Below are 13,042 nucleotides of genomic sequence, written 5' to 3' on the forward strand. Positions count from 1 at the left end.
AAAAATGAAATGGAAGCTCTCATTACCAATCATGTGAAAGAATATGTTTTGACTAATACATGATGATAAAAAATTTGCCGGGAAACCGCCTACTAATTCATATACTTGGTAAATTTATTTCTCTCATGGTCGTGTGAGAGAGATAGGGTAGTCCCATATACATCTTTCTGTGTATAGTGCTTGTAACTTTACGAAGAATGGGCCACATTTCTTATCATTTTGATGATTCCAGAACCTTGCAGATGCTAGATGCTAGATGATCAACCTTTTCTGATCGATTCCACAACGTTTCTTTCACAATGCAATCGCATGACCATTACTGGTCTTTACCTTTAAAAAATCATCAAAATATTGTAAAACAAAGAAGCAATACAATGTTATCATTTACACATTATATGCATCATAAACACGTTTATTTTGCCCACTGCATTCTCAGTACATGTACATGGCGGGGCATGCGAGAAATTGAAATATATATAATTCATAATACGAGGAACATCCGAGTGCGTTTCCTCCCACCGACACGTTTGTAGACGATGGATAATACAGTCAAGTCGGTCACAGGGTAATTACAATGACAAACATCAGGACAAGATACAAATTAACAAGTAGTATCCCTTTGAACAGAACACCAATGATCATCATAAATGAATGACGAGGATATACAAAACAGTTCAGGATCGAATAAAAGCAACGAATACATACAGACCTAAACTTTTCGTCTTGCACTTATTACCATGGTCAGGGTAAATCGGACAATATCAACGGAAGCTAAAGAAACCAAATTTAAAAACATGCAAAGTTAAAAAGTTATGTGTGTATTTTTTGCTTTAAAATGCGTGTTTTGCCATTGAACCAATTGGGATTATTAAAGGGATATAGGAACCCGGACGCTATGCATCTGATTATGATGGTATTCTATTTCCTTGAAACCGAAACAAGACTACATATTGACCCCCCCCCCCCCCCCGGAGAGAGAGAGACAGACAGACAGACAGACAGACAGAAAGAGAGAGAGAGAGGGGGAGAGCGAGAGAGAGACAGAGAGACAGAGAGATAGGGAGAGAGAGAGAGATAGGGAGAGAGAGAGAAACTAAACGGTTAGATCTAATATATGCATAGTTTTAATATTATCTTAATTGCCTGAAGCTGTTATCACAACCCTGACTAGATTCCTCCGGAATGGACACCTTAACAAAGACGCTGGTTACCCTTAAAACATCCAGACTTGATTGAACAGACAATACATATAACAAGAGCTCAATGCGAAGGTAATTAGAGGAGTTTCACTCGTCCCATTAAGCACACTCACAAGGTCTAATCTCCTATTGTAATCTGAACAACGCTCTATACGAACATCTCCAATATAGTTCGTCCGATATTCGAGAGTATTAGCATTTAGTCAAGAGTCCGGGAGACATTAATGAGGCTAAAGGAACGCGGGAGACTGAAACAGACGGAAATATTGGAGGAGGAAAAGACAAGAGCACAAACACAGGGGCAGACGGATGGCAGTTGGCGGTAAATATTTACCGAACCACGTGATTTCGCTCAACACGACAATAATCAAGGAAAGGGCGGGAAAATAACGTCGTGTTTTTCTCAGCTGCGACTCGTGACAGATCATGATGTAGTATGAATGTAAGTACACTCATTTACATTTGAGAGCGTTGTTGTTTCTAGGTGGGAAACATGAATGATGGAGAAAGAAAGAAAGAAAATGAAATCTCGAAATAAAGAGGGGGTGGTAGATAGAGAGAGAGAGTGGAGAGAGAGAGAAAGAGAGAGAGCGAGAGAGAAAGAGAAGGGAGAGAAAGGGGGAGGTGCAGAGACGAAGTGAACGGAAAAGAAAAACAAATCGGAAAAGTAGAGAGAAACAGTGAAAAGGTGAGGGGGGAATGAGATCAGATAAAGAAAGCTAGAATGAAAGAGAAAGAAAGAAGGAAAGAAATAAAATAATTAAAGAGAAGGGGCTAGAAAGTAAATGTACGTTTCTACACACTAGATTAAATGTATGTATCAAGTAGGGACAATAATTTATCTCTCATTCTCCTCATGGATATATTTCTTTATTTTCACATCAACTTAACATGATCATTTCTTATCACAATCCTCACATCTTTAAGGTGAACAGAACGAAAGAAAATGTATTTTCCTTTGAGTATACATATAAACGTACACATTCTGAGTGTTGCTTATTGCTATGACTAACTCTTCATTATTATAGACGCTAGTGGAGCCCAGCCTAGAATAATGAAGTAAAATGTCTCGTGTAGTTCATCAGAGTAGGTCAAATATTGTCTTTATTTTTGTCTTAGTGAAACTTCTTTACTGTCGCACTACATACCTGGCCTTTACATGCAAAAAAAAGTATCTTTATATATATCTTGGTAAGATGTGAATATATCAATATCTCAAACAAGTGTACGGAATCATGGTATTATGATAATGTGAATTGAGATTGTGATTTTTAAAATACAGCTGTATACGCCATTACGGTATATGGCTGGATCGCATTCATTAATAAACGTTCTTGTGTATCCAACTGCATATCTATGTAAGATGTTGATTTAGTATAATTATACTGGCACTAATCTAGTAAAAAAAAAAATTAACGACAGCATCGTAGTAATAACGTTTTTTAATAGACCGTTAAATAGGTTACTAACGTTTACAATAATTACCCAGGAAACACTTTATTTTAACCCATTCTTACTGCGGACATCTCATGGCCAGCAAGAGAGTTCAAGTCACTGATAATAATTCGATATGTACGTCTACAGCACATTATTCATCAGCTTGTCACCTTCATTGTTTTTAATGTCAACAAATGTTTTTTTTTGTACATTGTGATTATTAGTCTTTTTCCATCTAGGCATAGGTCCCTAGCATTAAACCTAATTATTTTCAATTTCAGATCAATGTAAATCGTACTCTGAAAATGTGACTATTGTACATTTATTCATCTTCATCTAAATAACAAGATTCTTATTGGAAAAAAAAACAGATTAAATATTAAGGTTCTGCTCCTCCTTTAAAGCAGACGTTGAGTGTGCCGACCAGACGGACATTGGAAAGATAAAGAACTATGCAAATTTTGTCCCCCTGGTAGCCTACGATGATTATCAAGGAAATATGTGGACTCCTCAACGAGGAGGATAATGGGAGGCTTCTCTGCAGTCAGCGGAAATAATGCCCCATGGTCAATATACTGTCCGAGAGTAAATGGAGGGAAGTTATATTATTTAAAATATCGACAAAGTATGAGAAAAATGCAACCAAAAATGTCACTTGATGTAGCCTATTATTTACGAATATACTGTAAGAGCGTCATGTAATGCAGCCAAAATGTACAGACCTATTTTAACTTTGCTTCTTACACAATAACTATTTTGTAAATTGTATCATTACTTGTGTGACAGGTATTTAATCATGATTTTTTTTTCTCCAATTCTTACTTTGGGAGTTATAGATTTACAATTTTCTATATAACACAGCCAATAATGTTACGTTTCGATCGTACAGTACGAAAACAAGAATAACATTAAATCAGGCATTGAATATAACATTCATTTCTTATTTTAAGTGCTACCATGTCAAATAAAACGATGTATAAATGATAACTAAACAATAATTAAGATCTTTGGAAGAAGAAGAAGGGCGTCTTTGTAATGGCTACCCTACCGTTCATCAAGAAAGGACATATTTTGTCAGACGAGGACAATAATTACTCCATCATTGAGTCAATGATCCACCTTTTCTGCCACTATGTCTGGCATATAGGCGAAGCAGCGGCGATGCTTTATTGAAGACCCTGTCTTATTGGCCACATTTCCTGTACATTAAACAAATTGATTCCCGTAATAAGAAAAAAACAAAATAGAACAAATATCCACTCTATCCGAACTCCTATCTGATCTCCAAGCGTGATTAACATACTATTTTCTCGTTTTAGCAGTTTTTTTTTATTAAGTTTGAGTTTAACAGAATTTCTATTTCTATCTACTATTTTTATCAATAGTTTGAAACTAATGAATTTCACATTGTTTAGTTTCTATTCATCGAATTACCGGGTATTTTTTCCTCCGCCACTTTTGTTTCCTATTATATTACTGTTCCCACTTCCCTATTGTTTGTTTGTTGAATTTCTTTTTAGAAATTTGAAACCTCTCGAGAAGAGGAAGCAACGTTCAAACGATCATGCATCGTTACACAATGGTTGTTCTCTTTCTCTCTCTCTCTCTCTCTCTCTCTCCCTCTGTCTTTCCCCTCTCTCTCTCTCTCTTTCTCTCTCTCTCTCTCTCTCTTTCTCCCCTTTCTCTCTCTCCTTCTCTCTCTTGCTCTCTCTCTCTTCCTCTGTTTGTCTGTCTGTCTGTCTGTCTCTTTCTGCCTCTCTCGCTCACCCTTTCTATCTCCAACCTCTCTCTCTCTCTCTCTCTCTCTCTCTGCACTTCCACTTGCTGTGAATCAAATATTTGGCGGAGCGTCCTAATACTTGATGCATTCCAACCGCCAACTTGATTCTTTTAGGCCTTCAAATGTACTTTTCCGAATGTAGTTCATCCTCATCGATTCGCGGGAATCAAGTGGATCATGTTATGAGGATTTCATAAACGAATCATGTGACTTTGGGACAGGCACACGATAACATCAATGCCAAGTCACAGAGACATAACCTGCAAGAACAGCACACTCATACCCATCCAATTTGCCTTGTCTAGCTACACTCAAATCAATAAAGCCCTTTTGGATGGGGGTTATATGGAATATAGGCAGACCATGGGTGATTTGGGTTTCCTCGGGGCGAGAGACCGCTTTCACATTGCGGTGGTGTGTCGTAGTAGAGTGCGATCTGCATCACTGCAAATCCTAACACAGAGTACACCTTTCCCTTCGGCTATGCATGTTGAAGTGTTTCAAATACAGGCGGAATGGAATAAATTTTCGATGTGAAAGTATCTTCTTTGCGGAAGATTGATACTACAATACATACTATAGATGACCCAGATGTCTGATCTAGATCTGGAGTACCAAAATATATCAGCCAGATAATTTACATTACATTAATGTAGCATGTATTCCGACCGATGATTTTCGAAACATTACATTACCTCAGTAAGTAATACTTTATTTGGAAGGCATGCTTCTAAGATGCATCTATCCTATTCATGTCCGCTGATGTGATTTCAACCACTTTGACTCGATTTGCGCTCTTAAAACAGACATGATCGAAATGGAAGAATAATTAGTCAATAACTTTGCTTCGTTGCGTTTTGATTTTAGGTACTTCGTGAATTGAACAACAACAGCAATAACTTTCAAAATTCAAATCAAAGCTGAATTTCGTTTGCGTTGACCCAAGAGCATTTTTTTAACTAGAAGTTAAAAGATCTCTATTTCATCCTACTTCATTTTATAGGGGATTTCATGTTTACGAAAGGATATATTCACTTGCAAGCATTCAGTATACCAATCTTGACACCCTTAATATTAGAGTCTTTACGTGTAATGTAGTTTAAGTTAAAAATGACATTGTAAATGTTATAATTGTGAAAAGTTATATTTATTGTTTCTCTCTCTCTCTCTCTCTCTCTCTCTCTCTCTCTCTCTCTCTCTCTCTCTCTCTCTCTCCTATCTCTCTCTCTCTCTCTCTTTCTATCTATTTCGTTTTATCACCCTCTTCACTATTCATTCTATCCTTCCGTGCTCACTCCCATCCACCCTCACTCATGTCTACATCTTTCATGACCTTCTTTCGTCGAACGTCGCTTTGAAGTCAATGTGACGGAGGATGAAGGAATCTTGTTTTATCAGCTGCCCGTGTATGAAGTTCACGGAACACTCTTCGTTTGCTTTATCAGTACGGGTCATTCTAATACTTGGACGGCGTCTTATGAAACTAAGCTGAGCAGCCATGCTTCTAAATCCATCAGGAATACTCGATTGAAAATTTCGAAAACAAGACCATTAAAGTAAATTTGATACTCATATTGCATGCTCCATATTCGGCATTCCTTTGCTCTCCTACTTCGTTTTGTCCCTCTCCGCCCCCACCTTCTCTCTCCCCCTCTCTCTCTCTCTCCCTCTCCCTCTCCATCTCTCTCTCTCTCTCTCTCTTTATCTATCTATCCAACTCTTCCTCTCTCTCTTTCTCTCTCCTCTCTCTCTCTCTATCACTCTCCGCCGCTCCTGTTCTCTCTTATCGCTCACCATTTTGTCCCTTTAGTAATCCATTGATTTTTCAATGCAGTCTCTTTGCCTTTGCCTTCTTTGATATTACTCTCTAAATCTTCGGAATTACATCAAATAACTATCGACTGATATGCATGAAATGTAGGAGTCAAATATACAACTTTTATTTCGGTAAAGGTAAATTTACCATTTTGTAACAATAATTGGTAAACAGTAGATTATACAAAATGCAAACAGGTATTGTTAGTTTCAGATCGGTGCGATTTTCATTATCATCTAACAGAGATAAAAATTAACAATGCGTGGAGTCATTATCTTAAAATTGTATGATTATAATCGTCTTTTGATAAAAAGAGGAGATATATTGAGATTCTATATTTAAATCGGTGTGAAACAGAACGATGAAACTTTAAAATGCTAAATGATGATGCTTTTAAACGTGCAACTGAGTTGATAGGCAAACAGTTTAAAGGTAGAAAGTTTATAGAGTGTAATTTAATGCCTGATGTGTATTTTGATTGAAATTCAACGCCAGTCTTCAAACGTAACAAAAGGAGAAACTTCCACCTATCTCGAATGTCCACTTTTCGAAATAAAGGTCACGTGATGCTAATATCTTAACCACTTATTTCAAATGGATGAAATACGAGAGGACATGAAATTCTATCTAAATAGAAAATGAAGAAGAAGATGCGGATAGTCAGGGAGAAAGTGGGATGGGACAAAAAGGGAGGTATATGGACAGACAGAGAGAGGGGAGAGTGTAAGAGAGACGGAGGGAGAGAGAGGGAGAGACAGAGATTGGGAGAGAAAGAGCGAGAGGGGAAGAGAGGAGGGGACAGCGTAAGTGTGAGAAGTTGGGAGAGAGAGAGATCATTCTTATTGTATTAAATGATGCAATTCAAATGGATTTCAATGTTACCAATGCTGTGCTGTTTAAATATGATATCATTCTAAATTTCTTTACCTGAATGTTTCCTAAAAATGTATTACCTAAGAAAAAGAACCGTTGTATTTAGCTATCAAAAATATAAGTATCTTCTAGGGGACCAAGTCAGAAGCTATAATGTCTCGTCAATTATCAGGTTTTTTGTATGATTCTTAAAAGCTCAATACAAATTAAAAAATAAATCGTTAGCGTCCGAACACAACAATAACAGCAGATTTAAGATTTAAAAACTTTGCATCATCTGAGTATCTTTATAATGATCCCTTCCTTTACTATCCTCGGCTCAGTGCAATTCAATGACTTCTCTGGATGTGTAATGTTAATGTTAACACGCCCGTGAAATTAGGTAGACTTTCCCCAATACAGCATGGGGTAACTCCGCCAAAGACTTTCTTATACTGTCAATGGGTAATTGTTGACAGTGTAAACACATCTCACAGGTATCCCGATCTCGATCTTGGGTCCTACTCGCATTCAGAGAAATATCTTCTGTGCCGGTTGCTTTTAATGCTTGAATGATTCTTTTTCATTTTATTCTGTTTCTTTTCAATCCTTCAACCTTAATGTCTTTTCTATTCTTTAAACACCTTGTTATATTTTTCTTGTAAAATTTAGTTTGTCATTATGATAATAATCTCTCTTTCTCTCTCTCTCTCTCTCTCTCTCTTCCTATTCCTTTTTCTTTCCATGTCTTTCCTTAATCTATTAAACTTAATTATATTTTACTTCTTTTTAATTTAATTATTGTTCATATTGCTGAATTATCTGTGTAGTGGAATTTTGTATTCTTTCGTTTGCACCATGATTCAATTATTGACGAGTCATCGATACTCGCACTAAAAGTCGCAAAATAATAGGCAAACAAAGTGGATGATTGTTTGGCGCCACTTAAGCCGTGATCACGTGATCATGAATAGGCGTCCACTCTTATCCCACGTCTCATGTAGCGTCGGTGCGAGTCTGCTACCGGCTTAACTCTCCCATGGTAAGCGGGTATATTATCATGTAACCAATCAGATGAGATTTACAAAAGCCAGGTGAAGGGGATTCTAAGGTAGAATTCTCTTCTGTCGAGGCAGAAAATTAACCCAAATACCATCTTCAATCCTTTCCATGTGTATGTCTGCCCCCCATGGGCCCGATCCTTTATTTAATTTCGAGCTTGGTTGGTAAATAGAATGAAACGGATCTGATTACTAAAGTGACGATAGAGGTATCATTCTACGAGGCTTTTCTTTGGATCTTACCTTCTTCTCTTCTTCTTCTATACCCCTCGCTGTTGTTGTTGTTAAGGTCTAATCATGCTAATATACCATTTGGTGCAAGTGCATGCTGTCTGTTCGGAGCCAGAATTGCGTTAATGCCGTGTAAAAGTATATGAGGTAAAGTTCGTCTGGCTCCAAGCTAATGATACATGCCGACAGTATCACAGGTGCGAACCCTCGTAGTCACAAATTAAATATGGGTGCAAATAATGAAATTGAAAGAAATATCAATCGCATAAAATGATAAAATATGCTCTATAATTTCTGGAAGCCTCATACTTCGGAATGGTTTTAACATGTGTCAATCTTTTTAGCTCGACGTAGTATGTCCGTTTGTTAAAACAAATATACATGGGAACTTGTGAATCATACCATGCATGTAATTTATTGGTAACATGACTCTCGAACGTAATCTGCTTATCATTTCTAAAGTATCACAATTTGTACCACTACATCCACCACTACTACTACTATTCATACTACAACCGCCATTATTAGTACAACTACTGCCAAAGTTACTACAGGTACTAAATGTAATGGTGGTGATGATGATAATGGTAATAATAATAATAATGATAATAATAATCCATCCATCCATCCAAAAGATATTCGATATAGCGCCTTTTCCTTGCAATTACAAAGCGCTGCACACACGGTCTACAATGTTTGAGCCACTTAAAAACAAAATTTATACACTTCTCAGAGATCAGTCAAATATATGAAGGCTGGTTATTTCTAGCTAATAATTATGATGATAGTAACATTAACAATAATAATGATAATAATGGTGGCTTTTTATATAGCGCACTTGTCCGTCACGTCGCTGCCCCCCCCCCCCCAAATGAAAATTATTATAATGATAATGGTATTAATAATTACCGTTAAATAGTAATAACTAACAAAATAATAAAAATGATACTAATGATGTTAGTAATAACAACAATGCATTTAAAATCATGCTTTTAACATTCCTGCCTGTGTCATACATGGACATCCTGAAGCTTTCTTGTAGGAGTGATCCTGGTGTAGATTCTAGTCATAACCTTTTTGACACTCCTTGCTGGGTGTTTAATGCGTTTCGCTTCGACACCATCCTACCTAGTATGGGGCGTCCTTGCCCCGTTCACTCATTTATTCTAGACGCACAGGTGTGAGGAGATACTCAAATGGGCACAACCTACTCCATCGGTAAACTATCGAGAAGGGGAGAAGAAATGAGAAGAGCAGGGGTAGAAGAGAGCTAAAGAGATGCGAACAGAGAAAAGAGGATGGTGGAAAAAAGAGAGAGATGGACAGACCATATGCGTTAGCTAGGGAGAGAGAGAGAGAGAAGAAAGAGAGAAACAGAACAGACTGATACCATGCTGATACATAGAGAGACTGACCAGAGAGAAGGTTTAAGGGAATAAAAAAAAAGCGAGACAGATACAGAAAATATGAAAAGGGAGAAACCGAAGAAAGTGAGAAAAATAACATGGAAAGAGAGAGACAGAGGAGATAGAGAGAGAAATAGAGAGAGGGTGAGAGAGAGAGAGAGAGAGAGAGAGAGAGAGAGAGAGAGAGAGAGAGAAAAGAAAGTGGGAAATAAAAAATACAGAAAACACAGAGAGAAAAAAAGATCAATGGAATTGGATACGGGAAAAGAAAATATGTAACAAAAAAGGATAGGACGACAGAGAGAGAGAAAAATAAGAAAAAGAGAAAGATGGAAAGATAAAAAGAGAGAGAGAGATAGAGAGAGAGAGAGAGATAGAGAGAGAGAGGAGGCGGTGTTTGAAAATCTGCCCATGTTGAATAGTATACTCAACTCTAGGTATGAAAATGGATATCCTCGAATTATGGAATTCCCCTGTCTTGACTAAAGATTTTCGTGCGTGTACGTTGTGTGTTAGTATGGGTGTGTGGGTGAGTGCGTGTGCGTGTACGTAGTGTGTTAGTATGGGTGTGTGTGTGAGTGCATGTGCGTACATGAAGTGTGTTATTATGGGTGTGTGGGTGAGTGGGTGTACGTACATGTAGTGTGTGTGGGTGAGTGCGTGTACGTACATGTAGTGTGATAGTATGCGTGTGTGGGTGAGTGTATGTGCGTGACCGGTCTTGTGTATAGGAAAAAAGGTTACTTCAGGTTGAAATACATACCTCCAATTATCTGCAATGATTCCTCACATTACCCTAACTAGAAAACCGAAGTTTATTTTAAGGGGATATATCGAGATAATTGAGCTTTATGGAACATTCATTTCATGAAAGAACTAACGACAAATTTAATTGGCCAAATATAATTTGTTTCGAAATAATACGTGCATATTTTAGTACGATAGAATTTTGTGCTCGAATTATTAAGATATTATCAGATGATATATATATATATATATATATATATATATATATATTAATGGAAATAATAGGCCGACGTCCAGATGTCTGTACCATTTCAAGATTTGGGGTTCTAACTTACATTTTAACTTAGAAAAATCCTTTCCACGTGTCTAAATATTGCTGAAAATGAAATTAACGATGCAGTAACTCATAAGAACCTTTCTTGTCATTACAGATAAAGGTGAGTTCTGGTCATGTGATTGCATTGTGAAAGAAAAGGTGTGGAATGAATAAGAACAAGTCAAGTCGATCATGTAACATGTAAGTATTGGTGTGTACTGCAAGGTTCTGGAGTCATCAAAATCATAATAAATAAGGCCGAGTCTTGGTAAAGTAACAAGCACTGAAAGATGTATATGGGACTACACAAATGGTGTCGGGTTTACTTACCTTGATTTCCTTATCTTTCTATGCTCATTACTCAGCTAGTATACATTTTCTACCATAATTGTTTGGCAAATGACATTTATATGTAATCCTGAACATTCAGTGTAAGTTTCGTTTGATTCTGTGAGAATTCATTTTCTTTTTTTTTTACCAGAACTCAAGTTTATCTTTAACCTTTTTTGTGTGTGTAAATAAATATATTTAAAAAACGAAGCATTGACCCAGAACTGTTTGTTTCCATAACAATACATCGCTTGTTTATGTATGCTTTTAAATGCATGATCTGGATACAATTTATCTTATTTCATGTAGATAATAGCCTTAGGCCTATGATTCTCAAACTTGTCCATAACAATGAAATAAATAGAATCGAACTCTTTTGCAGCTATGGTGTTTTTTCAGAATCACTTACATTCATACGATGTTCTCCAACCTAATAGAGATCAGCGAATACGTACAGAAACACCACAATGTATGTAATAGAGTTGTCGTGATCGTTTAGAATCCCAGTTTTAGTGATGCCCAATGAAAAACGCCAGAAATTTGGCCTATGACATCCGATAGTCCATTTTCATTTAAACTAAAAAGTTTTCAAGGATTTACTTTATTAAAAGATCGTCAAGTTTTTTTAGGAGGAATGCGTCAGGAGAATTACTGTAGATTATCTATTTTGTAATTTGTCAATATTTATATTTCATTTAAAATGTTACATATTTTGTTTTAGAAAAAGGAATTTCTATATACTTTCAGTTTATTTCACTTGAATTAAATACATCAGAATTTCTTTGTGGATAAAAGATTCATTATGAAACATTTATAACATTACAAAGAATCGTATACAGTAAATCCTCCGTTTTAAGATCGTAAAGTGTTTTTTTACCAGTCGAATTGCAAAGCCTACCATTTTGACGTCGAAAAGATTTTCACTTTGGGCATTATTTTCACCTACCGTATAAAATCTCCATGTCATTAAAGTATTACCCCTTTTCAGCTGGCTGTGCATAAAATCACAATGATAAAGACAGATCACCAATTCGAATCTTCTGGAATATCTTATTTTCTGTTTTCTAGGAACGTCGGGGGAATAGCATGAATTCATAGGGTCATAAGTGGTCTATAAACGGGTAGTCTAACTCACAGTATATCGTCACCATGTGTTAAAGGAACTATGTGGTGAGACAAAATCGAGGAGATAAGAAGTATAAAGAACATAAAATAGTTCGGTGAGTATACTTTCATACATTAGACAAAATAGATTAAACATTTCTTCTATAAGTATTACATGTAGAGAGAGAGAAAAAAAGGAGAGGGTTTGAGAGAGCAAAGAGAAAACGAAAACATGCCCATTTGAAATGTGTACCATTACAGTGAGAGGCATTTTACTCTTGAAAAAAAAATCTTTTCAAACAGGCTTTACACTTGCTTTACTCTTATCCATCCATCATGACAAACCACAATATTATGAAAAGTCTACCTCCAAATGCTGTGTATAGGCTATTAGGTGGTCAAGATGTTCAAACTATGGAGATAAACAGGGAGGTAAATAATGAGTTCGTTGTTAATGGCTAAGAAGGCATCACTACTGAAATCAGTGGATGTTATGTTTGATTGTATATTACACAATAATCCTTCCAGCACTTATGATGCAGCAACCTCCATTACCCCCCCCCCCCCCCGCTCTTCTCTCTCTCTCTCTCTCTCTCTATCTCTTGCTTTCCTAATGTCGATCTATTTATCTAGCTATCAATCTCTCTCTCCCTTTCTCTGGATTTCTATTTCTTTTCTCCACACCCTCTCTGTCTCTCTCTCTCTCTCTCTCTCTAAACCTCACCCTCAACCTCATTCCTCCAAGGATTGTGCAACAGGATCC

General features: G+C 36.7%; 1 long non-coding RNA gene across 1 annotated transcript; it reads left to right on the forward strand.

Annotated features, from left to right (window-relative positions):
• The first annotated feature begins 1,290 nt into the window (after positions 1-1,290).
• LOC115928462 lies at positions 1,291-12,515 on the forward strand. Its single transcript, XR_004066068.1, has 3 exons — positions 1,291-1,641; positions 10,961-11,046; positions 12,244-12,515. It is a non-coding gene; the product is annotated as an uncharacterized LOC115928462 (long non-coding RNA).
• Positions 12,516-13,042: the final 527 nt, after the last annotated feature.

Source organism: Strongylocentrotus purpuratus, unplaced genomic scaffold (assembly GCF_000002235.5).
Source record: "Strongylocentrotus purpuratus isolate Spur 01 unplaced genomic scaffold, Spur_5.0 spur5_scaffold_3, whole genome shotgun sequence".
Lineage (NCBI taxonomy): Eukaryota > Metazoa > Echinodermata > Echinoidea > Camarodonta > Strongylocentrotidae > Strongylocentrotus > Strongylocentrotus purpuratus.